Source organism: Saccopteryx bilineata, chromosome 2 (genome assembly GCF_036850765.1).
Source record: "Saccopteryx bilineata isolate mSacBil1 chromosome 2, mSacBil1_pri_phased_curated, whole genome shotgun sequence".
NCBI classification, from domain to species: Eukaryota; Metazoa; Chordata; class Mammalia; order Chiroptera; family Emballonuridae; genus Saccopteryx; species Saccopteryx bilineata.
Window position 1 is genome coordinate 387348820 of NC_089491.1, and position 15812 is coordinate 387364631.

The following is a 15812-nucleotide window of genomic DNA, read 5'->3' on the forward strand; positions in this document are numbered from 1 at the left end:
AATCATATATCTGATAAGACCTTAATGACCAGACTATATAAAGAATTGCTATAAATATAAACTCAACAAGAGCAAAACAAACAACCCAATTTAAAAATGGACAAGGGATTTGAATAAACATTCCTGCAAAGAAGACAAGCTAATGACCAATCAGCACACGAAAATATGCTCAACGTCACTAACCATCAGGGAATTTCAAATCAAAACCACAATGAGATACACTGTCACACCAATTAGGATGGCTACTATCAAAACCAAAAGCAAACAAAAATAAGCGTCAGCAAGAACGTGAAGCAGTTGGAAGCTTTAGGCGCTGTTGGTGAAAATGTAAAATGGTATGGCCACTAGGAAAACAGTATTCTAGTTCCTCAAAAAATTCAAAATGGAATTACCATATGACCCAATAATTTTGCTTCAGGGTATATAGCAAAAAGAACTGAAAGCAGGTATTTGAACGACGCACTGTCCGCCCACGGTCAGAGTGGCATTATGTACAACAGCCAAAAGATAGAAGCAACCCAAGTAGGCATCAACAGATGACTGGCTAAACAAAATGTGGGCTCTACCCTGGAATGTTATTTGGCCTTAAAAAAGAAGGCAATTCGGACACATGCCACAACAGGGATGAACTTGGAGGACATTGTGCTAAGTGCAATATGCCATCACAAAAAAGAAAATATGGTTCCACTTCTATGGGACACATAAAGCAGCTAAATTCACAGGGACAGAAAGTGGCCACCAGGTGCTGAGGGGAGAAGGAAATGAGGAGTTATTGTTTAATGGGTACAGAGTTTCAGGTTCGCAAGAGGAAAAGAGTTCTGGAGGTCACCTGCACAATGTGAAAGCGCTAACACTACTGCCCTATACGCCTGAAAATGGTTAAGTGGCACATTTTATGTCAAGTGTACTTTACTACAAGTTTTTAATAGAGCTGGAAAAAACTCCAAACAAACTATGCCCTGGCTGGATAGCTCAGTTGGTGGGAGCATTGTTCCGGAGCACAAAGGTTGCCAGTCCAATTCCCCCGTCAGGGCACAGACAGGAGCAGCTCAATGTTTCTCTCTCTCTCTCTCTCTCTCTCTCTCTCTCTCTCTCTCCCCCCCTCCCTGCCTCTCTTGCAAAATAAAATCAATTAAAAAAAAGAGCTAAAAAAATGAATTAACATCTTTATGACATTACATAAAAATGTCAATCATCTGTAAGTTTCAGCCAGGAAGGAAGCAAGGAAGGGAGGGAGGGAGGGAGGGAGGGAGGGAGGGAGGGAGGAAGGAAGGAAGAAAAGGAGGGAGGGAAGGAGGAAGGGAAGGTGGAAGGGAGGAAGAAAGGCAGGAAGGGAGGAAGAAAGGCAAGAAGGGAGGGAAGGAGGGAGAGAGGGAAGGAGGGAAGGAAGAAGGGAAGGTTTAATGATCATAATCACTCCATGAGATAATCAGGTTTTCACGATTCCTGCGGAACAGAGAGAGTCAGTCACTTATCTGCCCAAGTTCCTACGGCAGTAGTTCCTGTGGCCTGAGCAGGAAGCACATCCAAAGTTGGCCTGACTCCCAAAGCCCACGTTCTTTCCTGTGCCATGTTTGTAGGAAATCACTTCTAATGTTTTCTAGACAAAGGACTGAGGATGCGGTTTCGCCTGTGTCAGAATTTGGGGCTTCCAGGGAAGATGTCTTACACAAAAAAGTGCCTGAATTCTCCTTGTCAGTGATTCGTTCCCTATGGGTTAGGGTTACTCACTTCCTCTGATCTAGCTTATTTTTCAAGATGTAAGATTCCTGGAGGGACATTCAGCTAACAAATGAGTCTATTACAGCAGTGGCAGTGGCTAGTGGCCTCCCACCCTCCAGGGCCAGGAGAGGGAGGAAATAGGAAAAATTAGGTGGAGATGTCATGGCGGGGGGCGGGGCAGAGAAGAGGAGGTAGCAGGGTGAAGGAGAAGTGTGTAAAAACGGGGAACTCCTGAGGGAGCATAGAGAAGGCTTCACCTGCCCCCCAACTTGGCTCACTCTCCTCTCTGCCAGGAAAGAGCCCATGAGTGCTCAGGAAGACAAAGTCATGATTAAGACCAAGAAGAAACAAGATGAGGAACGGAGGAGGGAAGGAGAAACACGCTAACGTGCACGCAGCCCTGACTGTGCCCGACACTGTGTGTAGGGCTCAAAGCACATGATCTCAATGATTCTGAACAGCCCCATAAAACTCTGAACGTATGTGCCAGGATGAGGAAAGCGCAGCTCCTGGTGGCGAAATGACTTGCCCAGGGTTGCACAACGTGCAGGTAGCCTAGGCAGAATTTGAACCCAGGTCTCTCTGAGTCCCTTCTATCCACGTAGAAGGGAAGAGTACTGAAAAGAAAGCAATACAGTACTTGCCTTCCCATATAATAATTATAACAGTCGCAGCTGATGCTAATTGAGGGCTTACCATGTGCTAGGCACTGTTCTGGGGCTGTTTTCTATGAATTAACCCATTGGATCTATAGGATCCTCTCTTACGCTCATCTTAAAGATGAGGAGACTGAGTAACAGAGTGATCTCTTGGCTGGTAAGTGATGTATGTCCTCTCTTGATCTGTCCTATGCAATGTGGCTTCTCTATGCACATTAAAGGAAACCGTAATGGAGCAAACTGAAGTTACTGCCAAGATGAAGACTAAAAATTTACTAAGGTAAAAACTCTAGGTAGCAGCCAAATTCAATGGGCCCCTAGGCTAATCCATCAGCACCTGGCCCTGAAGACTGGTTAATTCTGCCACCTTTCAAATGTGGGGCCTGTCTTGTTTGCCAACAAATGCTCACAAAGTAAGAAAGCAAAATGAAAACAAAACAAAACAAAAAACCTGAGTGTAGATGTAAAAACTCCAGAAAGGTCAATGACACATACATCTGGGAGCTTTCTGGGTTTTTTTCTGGATGTGGAAAAGATTGTGGTTGTGACACACTGCATTCATCACAGGCTGCTCACTTTCTGCGAAATCATTTTCAGCTTGGAAGACAGGCGTGAGTATTTTACAGACTTGAGCAAAGAAGATTTTTACGGAGCACTATGACTCCCAGGTGCTTTACTAATAGAAAAATATTGGGCACAGACTGGTCTAATCCATGACCTCTTCCCTCCACCATCTTTTCTTCCCTCCCAGAGTGGAAACCACTTAGCACCCCGAGGTCTCTCTGTTAATTCAGCAACAGGTAACTGCTCTCAGACACAGGCATATCCATCTTCTCAAGTCTCCTTCTCTCTCAACCCTGGCCCAATTGTATAAGAGAAACCTCTCGCCTCTCCCTCTATATCCCGTTCATGAATATGGTTTGTTAGTGCAAGAAAAACTTCTCAAACAAGAAAAGAAACTATCAATGTTTGTGGACAGAACTGAAATCAGACATTCCTCCTGATACTTGGCCATGTGTGACTGTTACAGCTTTTTATGAAACAAACACTGATTCCAAGAGTCCCATGTAGCCCAGTCTAGAAGTCTGTAGGACTCTAAGGGGCTATTTACTGTGACATTAGGACGGCAGGCATTGATTCAGCTTCTCCCGACTCCTTACCAAATACACCCATGAAGACTAGACCAAAGGAAGAGATATGCACACACAGCAGACTAACACCCAACGCTGACAGGCCAGAGCCAAGGACTGACATTATGTCTAACTCAGATGGAAATGGCTTAAGAAAATCTAGACTTCAATGTAGGTCGAAATCTCTATAGAAGGTGCACAGCAGACTTTGCATCAGGGCTGATTAAAGTCTGGTACCCATGTGGATGGGCAGCCTTTTCAGATATTTGATCCCCGTCTGTCTTCCCCTTCAGTGAAGATTGGCGGGTCACATCTGCTGAGATGGGCAATCCTGGGAAGAGCACCTTCCAGGAGGGGAAAGCAAGAGTCCTGCTTTGTCCAAATTATATCCCCTTTTGACCTCCATGGAGAGGTCTGGGCGGCATTGAGGACAGCGGTCACTCAGACTAGGAACGGTGTGAACAGAGAGTGGGGCGCCTGGGGCTCAGTCCTGCTTGGGGCCGCCAGTGTTAAGAGGTGGCACGGACAGAACCAGCAGAAGGATACTGAGAAAGTGCAACTCGAGAAGTAAGAAGAGAACATGATGTCACAGAAACTCAAAACTAGAGAGGTTCGAGGAGGGAGTGTGAAATCTTGCTGCAAGACCCACAAAACCAGGGCAGAAAAGGGCCACTGGACTGGGTGGCGCGGGGTTTTGGTGACCTTGGGAGAATAAGCAGAGGGCAGTAAGACCCACCGGAACAGGCAGAGGAGGCTAAGGGAGGTGGGAGAGAGGCAACTCCGTTGAGTTCTACTTAGGCTGGGCTTTCATGAGATGCCCCGGGAGTCTTCTGCTAAGTTTCCTTTTCTCCTTTAGATAGCACAGACTCATTTCTAGTCACTGTGACCAAAAGGATGCTTCCAATTATGTTTTTTAAAGATCTATAGCTACATCTTAAAAAAAGTCTATATGATCACCTGCCAAATTGCTAACAAGAGGTTATCTCCAAGAGCCAAGGTCAAATAGAACTTTTATCTTTTCCTATAAACATTCTAATAACACATTTTTTATGCATTGTATTTCAGCACACAAATTATAGGTGTTAAGTATCAATATATAAAAAATGAACAACAGTTCTGGGAACGTTGAATAGATATACTTTCCCCGATTCCTCCTGCTAAGTACAAATACAAACTCTGGACATTATATTAAAAATGAATGTAAAAGACTCTGAAAGGTGGAGAGAAGGCACACCAAGTAGGGACCTTGGGAACAAGAAGGAACATGGTGGCGAAATCCCTGGGTTTTCTCGAATTCCTCAGACTTGGAGCTAAAGAGCCAGCAAGCTTGGAACGCCAATGGGTGTGGGTTAGCTCTTCCTTTTACCACGTTTGTTGCAATTTGGGATTTTCTCACTCTTTCTGGGCTACATTGGTTCTTTTGGGGGAGCTACTTTGTACCAATTGGAGAGACTTCAGCACTGAACCCTTTAAGAGGATCGAGGAGGAGCTTCAGGCTGTGACTAGACTTCCAATGGACTCGCCAAAGCTTAACACAACCTTGACCCCGGCCGGAGTCTTTTCAGATGCTCCGTGAAGAAGTCAGAGGGCACTCAAGCTGACTCAGAAGTACTAGCAAAGCACCTTGGTAACTTGACTCTCAACCCTAGTATCAAATTCCCTTCCCTTCTACCAGAATGTTCACCCCAACAGCAGGAGAGAGGAAAACACTTGAAGGGGTTTGGACTGGGGTTGGGTCAAGGCACGCTCTGCAGGAGACAGGGAGTAAGGACATTGGCAGCTGCTCGGAAAGAAAAGATACAAAAGATGTTACAAATTATTAGATATGGTACCCTGTCTCTGCTTAAGAAAGACCAGCAGGAAAGGAAACCTGAGATTGAATCAAGATTCAGAAGATTTAGGTATAACTGTCATTATTGCTTATATCACGGAGAGCCTTCTGATAATATTAGTATGGAGAATAATTTTTGACATGGAGTTGATTTAGCCATAAACTTTATTCTTGTACTTTTTTTTCTTGCTAGTAATTGCAAGGTCATTCTGCAGCAGCTTGGGAATGCTACTCTGTGCTAGGACAGACAGTATACCAGTATTTTTATAACCTATGATAGAAGTTCTGTGATGTCTTTTTTCATATCTTTTTCTTGTCTACCTCAATGCCACTAATTTACAAGGAATCTATGTAGTTCGCATCTAAATGCTTCACTTCTGTATTTATTGGACCCAAAGAAGCACTGATAGGTCTGGAGTGTTGTCATTGTGTTTTAGAAGCCTGAAGTCAGTAAGAGGAAAACTCAAATCAAGAATTAGAAGCAAGTAACTTGTGTGGAAGGAATGTAAAAAGAAAACATTGGGTGGTTTGGCCAGAGTATGACTAGGACAGGGTGCGTTAGCTAGATTCTCTGGTTTTCAAAAATTTGAATTGTAACCAGTTTTTTGATGTGCTATTTTAATTTTTAGCAGCAAATGTGTGTATAGAGCATTGTATTAAAATTTGGGCATATAAGACCTTTTAAAAATGTTCTTTATTCAAAAAGAAAAAAAAATTGTTCTTTATTTTTTTTAAAAAAAAGAAATACCAATGGGTGCAGACAAAAGAAAAATAGCCCCTGAAGAAAAGCCTGCTCTCTCTAGTCAAAGGACCAGGAAAGGGGTAGCTTAGCATGACGGAAAACTGTGGTGTGGATGGGGAGTAAAGAGGGACAAACATATGGTGACGGAAAATGATTTCACTTTGGGTGATGGGCACACAGAGCAATCAACAGTTCAAATGCTATAGAGATGTTTACCTGAAACCTATGTACTCTTATTGATCAATATCACCCCATTAAATTTAGTTTTAATAACATTAAAGAAAAAACTTTTAAAACAATAATCTCCCTACTCCAGCTAATAACTGCAGGAAAAGCTATGGAACCACCTCCACTAGTGAAAGCCTAGATGGAACATCTAGACTTCACTCTGGCCGGGCTATATATAAGAGGTTAGGGAGCCCTAACCAGGGCGGTATTGAGAAAGCCAAGTAGAGGACCAAGCTTTTCATATCCACTGGCAGTAATGAGCCCCCTTCTACCCTCTGTTGTCAGTGGAGACCTGAAGGGGGTCTGGACTTTCAGCCCCACCAGACAGTAAGGAGCACCCTCTACACTCTCTCTCTCTCTCTCTCTCTCTCTCTCTCTCTCTCTCTCTCTCTTTCTCTCTTTCTCTCTCTCTCTCTGGGGTGATGTCAGAGGAAGCCCAGCCAGGGAGTCAGGACTTTTACTACTGCCCAGTGGTAATGAAGTCATTTCCTCAATCTCATGGTGTCATGGACAGTAATGAGGCACTTCTGTCCCTCCCAGCCAGGGAACTATCAGGGGACGCCTACAGGGAGCCAGAAATCCCACTCCGCCGGCAGTAATTAGGAGCACCTCCCAGATTTCAGTGGGAGCTGAGCATGGGACGTGGACTTACACACTCATTTGAGAGTAATAAGGGGGTGTCCCTCCACTCCCACTCCCCCTTTTAGGGACCTATTAGAGAAAGCCAGATAAAGTAAGAGGTTTAAATAGACCCGGAGCCTGAGAACTCTCATAATACCCCCAAATGTCCAAGTTTCCATAGAAAATAACTTGTTGCATCAAGACCAGGGGAGATCTTAAACCAAATGAAAAAGGCGATCGATAGATGACAACACCAAAATCACAGATGTTAGAAGAGATTAGGCGAAGGGCAGAAAGACTCATGGACACAGACGGCAGGATGGTGATCGCCAGGGGTAGGGAGGTGCAATGGGTAGAGGGGCAGCGGGGATAAATGGTGACGCAAGGAGACTTCACTTGGGGTGCTAAACACACAATACAGCACAGATGATGCATTGTAGAATTCTATACCTAAAACCTATGTTTCAAGGAATAATTATAAACAAAGGAAAGCTATAAAAGTGTCAGCCAAGACCTAGAAGAGATAAATAAGTCCCAAACGGAAATTTTAGAACTGAAAAATATGATAAATGAAAAAAAAAAACCCCAAAAACAAACTCAGCAGTTGGGTTCAATAGCAGAATGGAGGAGACAGGGGGAACAATCAATGAACTTGAATATAAAACAATAACTTTATCCAGTCTGAACCACAGAGAGAAAGTGAACTGAAGCAAAGTTAACAGGGCCTCAAAGGATCTGTGGGATAAAGCAAAAAGGTCTCACACTCACGTCAAGTCCCAGTGGGAGAGGGCGAGCTGGAAAAGGACGCAAAGAATTAATGACCGAAAACTTGGCAAATCTGGCATAATATATAAAACTAAAGATTCAAGAAGCAGTAAGAATTCTAGACAGGATAAATCCAAGAAACACACACCAAGAGACATCACAGTCAAACTTCCGAAAACTAAAGGCAAAGGAGAGAAAAACTTCCCTTAGAGAAAAAACAATTCAAATAACCGTGGCTCTCTCATCAGAAGTCACAAAGGCCAAAAAGAACGAAGCAACACTTTTCAGGAGCTGAAAGAAAAGAACCGTCAAACCCAGAATCCCATACCCAGTGGTATATCTTTCGGGAATGAAGGGGAAATCAAAACATTCTCAGATGAAGGAAAACTAAGAGAACTAGTCACCAGCATACTTATCCTAAAAGAATGCTCAAGTAAATTCTCTAAACAGAAAGAAGATTATAAAGAAAAAAATATCTTGGAACATCAGGAATGAAGGAAGAAAATGGCAAGCAAAACTCTGGGTAAATGCAATAGACTCTCCTTCTCTTGGTGGTTGAATCAAAAATTATACAATTGTCTGATGTGGTTCTAAGTGTATGCAGAGTAAATACTTAAAGACAATTATATTACAAATGGGAAAAGGTAATGGGGTCTAAAGGGAGGTAAGTCTTCCAAACTTCATTAGAATGGGTAAAATTATGACATTATTAGACTGATAAATTGGGTATATATAATGTAATATCTAAAGCAACCACTAAAAATGCTAAACAAAGAGATACATGCTAAAACATTATCAATAGGTCAAAATAAATTTTTTAAAAATATTCAAATAATCCATAGGAAAACAGGAAAAACAATCCAGAACAATTACAAAAACAGAGGCAAACCCCCCAGAAATAATAACAAAAACAGAGGGAAAAAACAGAAAACAAGTAATAAAATAGCAGACTAAAGTTCAAACATATCAATAATTACATTAAATTTAATTAGTCTAAGTATACAAAATTAAAAGAGATTAGTAGTCAATTACAAAACATGACGCAACTATTTGCTATCTACAATAGACTCAATTCCAAACATAATGATACAGGCAAGATGAAAGTAATATATGTACAAAACAGCGTGAAAATATTAATATTAATCAAATGAAAATATTAATCAAAAGAAAACAGAAGTGGCTATATTAGTATCAGATAAAGCAACTTCAAAGCAAGGAAAATTACCAGAGATAGAGAAGGACATTATATAATTTTGTCATTATATAATGACAAAAATGTCAATCCACCAAGAAGATACAGTAGTTCTAAATGTTATTTCTCCGAACAGCAGAGTTGCAAAATACATGAAGTAAAAGCTGATAAAACAGAAAAGAGAAATAGACAAATCCATAATTACAGTTGAAGACCTCAATATCCCTCTCTCAATAATTGATAGAAAATGAGCAAGGATATAAAAGAACTCTAATTCCATCAGCCAATAGTACCTAATCAGTATTTCTAAAACACTTCACCCATCACAGCAGAACACACATTCTTTCCAAGTCCTCGTAGAACAGATATCATGATACAGCATATCGTGGGCCATAAAACCAACCTCAACACACTGGAAATAGTTGAAATCATAGAGTGTGATCTATAACCACAATGAAGTCGAACTAAAAAGTGGTAACAGAAAGATAATAGGAAAATCTCCACATGCTTAGAAAGTAAATACACAGCTAAATAATGGGTCAGAGAGGACGTTTCAAGGGAAACCCGAAAATACGTTGAACAGAATGAAAATGGATATACAACATATCAAAATTTGTGGGGCACTGCTAATGCTGTGACGGAAATTTGTCGCACTGAAGACATACACTAGAACTACCATATGGCCCAGCAATTCCTCTCCTGGGCATTTATCCCAGAGAAATGAAAACTTATATTCTCACAAAAACCTGTGCATGAATGTTCATGGCAACTTTCTCCAGAACAGCCCCCAAACTGAAAACACCCCAGATGTCTTTTAGTGGGTGAATAAACTACGGTACATCTCTACACGATGGACCACTACTCAGCAATAAAGAGGAAACAGTTATTCACACTCACAACAGCCAGTAAACTACGCTGAATCAAAAAGCCAACCCTGAAAGATGACCTCCTTTAGATTCCATTTATATCACATTTTTGAAATGACAAAATTACGGAATGACCACAGACTAGAGAAAATATTCACAATACATACATCTGACAAATGACTTGTAGTGTAGCCCCAGAAGTGAACAGACAAAGAGGAACAACCACTTCAGTCCTGGCTGGGTAGCTCAGTTGGTTAGAGTGTCATCCCAATATGCCAAGGTTGTGGGTTTGAACTCCAATCAGGGCATGTACATGAATCACCAATGAATACATAAATAAGTGGAATAACAAACTGATGTTTCTTTCTCCCTTCTTCTCTCTCTCTCTCTCTCAAGACAATAAATTTAAAAAAAAATTAAAGAACAATCACTTTACAAAAGATATCCAGTGTCATGAAACACATGAAAATAACACTGATCATCATCTGTCACCAGGAATATGCAGGTTTAAAGCCATAATGAGATGACCCTACACTAGAATTGCTAACATTAAAAAAGATGAACACCAGGCTGGTGAGGAGATGGAGCGACCATCCATCATTGGTAGAATCATAACATGGTGTAACCAGTTTGAACACCAGTTTGCATTTTCATAAAGTTAGCAAATACCTATCATTTTGACCAAATAATCCCACTTCTTTACCCAAAATAAATGAAAACACATGTCGACCAAAAAAAAAAAAAGACTTGTGCAAAAATGTTCATAGCAGCTTTATTTATAATAACTGCAATCTGGAAGCAACCCAATCCATCAACAGAAGAATGGATAAACATATTTGGTAGATTCTTATAATAGTACATTACTACTTAGCAATGCAAAGAATAAAAACAAACCACTAATGTATGTAATAACAAATATGAATACCAAAAACATATTGTGTGAATAAAGCTGGACACAAAAAGATTGCTATTCTATGGTCTCATTCACAGGAAGTTCTAGAACAAGCAAAACAAATCCATGGTAAAAAAAATCAACACGGCATCCGTCTCTGGAGAGGAGGGGGAAGGTTGGACAGGAATGGGCATGAGGGAACTTTCTGGAAGGATGGAAATAGTCTATATCTTGATAGGAATATAGGTTGCATGGGTGTGGATATTTTCCATAACTCATCAAACTGTATAATAAAATTTGTGTAATAAAATTTCACTGAATGCAAACTATACCTCAATTAAAACAATTTTAAAAGAGTCATGCAATACTAACTATATAGAATTACTCTTTAAAGTTTTCTAGGCCTAACCATTTAGCTCTGCCCCATTTTCCCTTTACATACACACACACACACACACACACACACACACACACACACATACGTGCACACACACACATTTTCCACCTCAGTTTGTCTTCTACTCACTCCAGTCCTCTTTAATGCATGTCGGCGCCCATACACATGCCCGCACACGCGCTCACACACATGCCCACGCATGTGCATTTTTCTTCTTACGTCCATGGGATCACAGCACAGACAGTGCTCTATGCAGAGTTATCTCCAAAAAAGGCCATCCAATTGCCATTCGTTCCCTCCCTGCCCCATAAAGCTTTCAAATGATTTTCCAACGCCTTAGGACAAAGTTTGAGCCCTAACCCGGCTTCAGGCTCCTGAGAGCTCTGGTCCCTTCCTCCCTGACCAGTCTCAGACCCTCCCTTCACCTCTCCTTAAGGACCCTCTTCCTGCCTACGACCCTCTTCCTGCCTGCGCCCCGTCCGCCTGGAACATTTCCACGTCTTCCCCTGCCTGTCCCTGCTTTTCCCCTTGCTCCTGATGTGCGTTTATCTGTCTTCCATTGACAAGGTCACTTTCTCAGGGAAGGCCTGCTGACCCTCTCTCCCCTACCCTCCCGGCTGGGTGGGTGCCCACCGCACCCTCTCTGCTTCCCCTATGCCTGTATTGTCACTGTTTTCCCTAGGGGACTTTCAGCATTGATAACAAGGGGCTCCTCCACCTCGCCATGGGCTCTGGCCCCAGCACCTAGCATACTGCGCGGAGATTCTCCCTGGATGGGGACCTGAACGTCCAGATGTGCTCTGCACACCAAAGGCCCCACCCGAATCGGTGGCCATGATGTTCTGACCACACGAGTAGCAGGGGAGATTCCTCAGGCCTCGAGGGGGAATCACGTCTATTGTAACTTGCCAGTGAGTCAGTCTGTCCTCATCCTCGCGGTGTGGAACGAGTCATTTTGGGCCACCCACGGTGTGGGCCCTGCTTTCTTCTGTATTTCCTCTGCCGGAGGCCAAAGGGAGGGGTTCAGATCAGAACCTAGCTTTCTAGGAGCTGTTCCTCAGGCCACCGAGTACACACACAGGGCAATTTATGGTGCTACTGATTTATTTCTTTTTGCCCACTGCCCCCCACCCAACTCTGTCCCCATGCTAATTAAGGCAAAGCAACCACCTTGGGGAAATGCATGTGTCAGGCAAGTAAAAATCGAGCTCCCTGGACAGCTCCTGGCAGGATGGATGGGACTCAGGGCTGGATTTCTGTTGATGTAAGGAGATAAAGAAATGGTTGTCTCTTTTCTTTTCTTTTTATTAACTTTCATTCTTAGAGCAGTTTTAGGTTTTTGCCTCCTCCTCCCCCCTGAGCCCACAGTTTCCCCTCTTATTAATATTTTCCATTAGTGAAGTATATCTGTTGAACCAATATTGATACAATAGTATTAATTGAAACCCTCAGTTTACTTTGTGGTACAGTTCTACGGGTTTTGCCAGAAACAAAATGTCATGAGTCCATCATTACAATACCACACAGGATGGTTTCACTGCCCGAAAAATCCCCTATGCTCTATCTGTCCATCTCTGCCCCTCTCTCCAACCCCTAGCTTTTTACTGTCTTTTTAAGGATCTTTTTACTGTCTCTGTAGTTTTGGCTTTTCCAGAATGTCACACAGTTGGCATTATACTTTATGCAGACTTTTCAGACTGTTTTTATTTTCCACTTAGCAATATGCTCGTAAGCCTCCTCCATGTCTTTTCATGGCTTTGTAGCTCTTTTTTTTTTTCCTACCACTAAATAATATTCTAGTCTATGAATGTACCATGGTTTGTATATCCGTTCACCTACCAAAGGACATCTTGGATGCTTCTAATTTTGGGTAATTATGAATAAAATTGCTATAAACACTCATGTGCGGTTTTTGTTTGTTTGTTTGTGTGTGTAGAAATAACTTTTAAATTCATTTGGGTAAGTACCTAGAAGCTTGCTGGATCATATGACAACACTTCTTAGCTTTCTAAGAAACTGGTAAGCTGTCTCCTAAACCATCTTGAATTCTTATTGCTCAACATCCCTGACAGCATTTGGTGCTAACAGTGGTTTGGATTTTAGCCATTCTAATATATATTTAGAGGTATCTCATTGTTTTAACTCAACATCCCTGACAGCATTTGGTGCTAACAGTGGTTTGGATTTTAGCCATTCTAATATATATTTAGAGGTATCTCATTGTTTTAACTTTCAGTTCCCTAATGACAGGGGATATTGATCATCTTTTTATATACTTGTCATTTGTATATAGTTTCTTTGGTGAGTGATTCAGATCTTTTGCCTATGTTTAAAAATTGGATTGTTTATTTTCTTGTTGTTGAGTTTTAAGAATTCTTTGCATATTTTGGATTCAAGTACTTTATCAGATAAATGTTTTGCAAATACTTTCTCCTAGTCTATAGCTTACTTTTTCATTCCCTTAATAGGGTCTTTCATGGAGCATACATTTTTAATTTTTCTTTCATGGATCATACTTTTGGTATTATACCTAAAAATTCATTGCCAAACCCGAGGTCATCTAAGTTTTCTTCTGGTATCTTCTAGGAGTTTTATAGTTTTGAATTTTACCTTTAGATGTATGATCCATTTTGAGTTCATTTTTGTGAAAGATTTAAGGTTAATGTCTCAATTTATTTTTTCTTTTGCTGTGGTAATCCAATTGTTACAGCACCATTTATTAAAAAGACTACATTTCTCCATTAAATTAGCTTTCTTACTTTGTCAAAGGCCAATTGCTTATATTTGTGTGGATCTATTTCTAGGTTCTCTGTTCTGTCCCATTGATCTATTTGCCTAGCCTGTCACCTATATCACAATTTTTTACTACTGTAGCTTTATAGTAAGTCTTGAAGTCAGGTATTGTCAGTTCTCTAACTTAGTTCTTTTTCTTCAAGATTGCTTTGGCTATTCTTAATAATAAATCTTATTAGAATCAGTTTGCTGACAAAGAGAAAGTAATTTGGGGGAAATTTTAATTGAAATGGCATTGAATTAAATCTATATATCAAGTTGGGAAGAACTGGCATATTAGCAATATTGAATCTGCCTATCCATAAACATGGAATGTCTTTTCATTTATTGACATCATCTTTGATTTTGCTCATCAGAGTATTGAAGTCTTCCTCATACAGATCTTGTGCATACTTTGTTAGATTATGCCTAAGTAATTCCTTTTTTTTTTTTGGTGCTAATGTCAATGATGTTGTATTTTTTTTTTATTTCAATTCCAATAGTTCAATACTAGTATATACGAAAACACAGCTTTCTTTGTATCCTACAATCTTCCCATAATTGCTTATTAGTTCCATAAATGGGTTTTGTTTTTGTCAATTTTGGGGGATTTTCTACATAGACAATATTCCTTTCTTCCCAATCATGTATCTTTTATTTCCTTTTCTTGTCTTATTGCATTAGCTATGGTTTCTAGTATGATGTTGAATAAGAGAAATGAGAAGGGACATCTTCACCTTGTTCCTAATCTTAGGGAGAAAGCATCTAGTTTCTCAGAATTATGTATGATGTTGGATGTAGGGTGTTTGCAGATATTCTTTATCTATTGAGGTAGTTCCTCTCTCTGTTATTAGTTTGCTGAGAGATTTTTATCATGAATGCATATTGGATTTTGTCAAATACTTTTTGTATCAATTGATGATCATAGATTTTTCTTCTTTATCCTGCTGATGTAACAAATTACACTAATTAACTTTCAAAAAAGTTGAATCAGCCAGAAGAACAGTTAGTTGTAATGTATAATTATTAGTATACATTGTTGATTTTGTTTGTTAACATTTTGTTGAGGACTTTTACATCAATATTCATGAGCAATATTGGTTTGTAGTTTCCCTTTCTTATAATATCTTTGGTGATTTGGGTATCAGGGTAATGTAAGTCTCATAGAATGATTTAGGAAGTGTTCCATCTGCTTCTACTTTCCGGAATATATTGTAGAACAGTGATTTTCAACAGGTGTGCTGCAAGAATTTTTAAAATATGCAACGCCTGACTATTTAGTTAGTGGCACAGACCTCTTCTCCCTTAGATTGTCAAATAAAAATATGACAACAGCCAACACGATCATCGCCATCTGGTGTGAATATCCTGTCTTGAATCATAGATATACAGGTCATATAATAGAGTTGCATCTTAGTGTTCACGTCACGTAATAAGGTTGCATCTGAGTGGTTAATTCTTGGTACCAGAAATCCTAATATAGACGTATAGGCAGTTGATTTTTAATTTTTAATTTTTATTTATTTATTCATTTTAGGGGGGGAGAGAGAGAGAGAGAGAAAGAAGAGGGAGGAGCAGGAAGCATCAACTCCCATATGTACCTTGACCAGGCAAGCCAGGGTTTTGAACTGGCAACCTCAGTGTTTCCAGGTTGACGCTTTATCCACTGCGCCACCACAGGTCAGGCAGCAGTTGATTTTTTAAAAAGTCACTTTGGAGCAAAAAGGGTTAGTAATTACTATTATTATTTTTTGTAAAGCAATCAAAATTATACCTATTTTTTTTGGTTAGATCGGCAAAAAATAGGATATATTTTTTGGTGTGTTGCAGAATTTTAGTAACTAGTTTATGTGTGAACAAGGTTGAAAATCACTATTGTAGAGAATCAGTATCTTTTGTTACTTAAATGTTTGGTAAAGCATCAACCTGGAACTCTGAAGTCTCTGGTTCGAAACCCTGGGCTTGCCTGCCAGTCAAGGCACATATGAGAAGCAA

The 15812-nt window shown here is 40.4% G+C and overlaps 1 protein-coding gene and 1 pseudogene across 1 annotated transcript in view; one reads left to right on the forward strand and one right to left on the reverse strand.

Moving 5' to 3' along the window:
* Positions 1-15812, reverse strand: part of LOC136327270 (phosphoinositide 3-kinase regulatory subunit 5-like) — a 59932-nt gene that overhangs the window by 24057 nt on the left and 20063 nt on the right. The gene's annotated exons all lie outside the window — the stretch shown is intronic.
* LOC136322694 (developmental pluripotency-associated protein 3-like) lies at positions 2243-5482 on the forward strand (annotated as a pseudogene).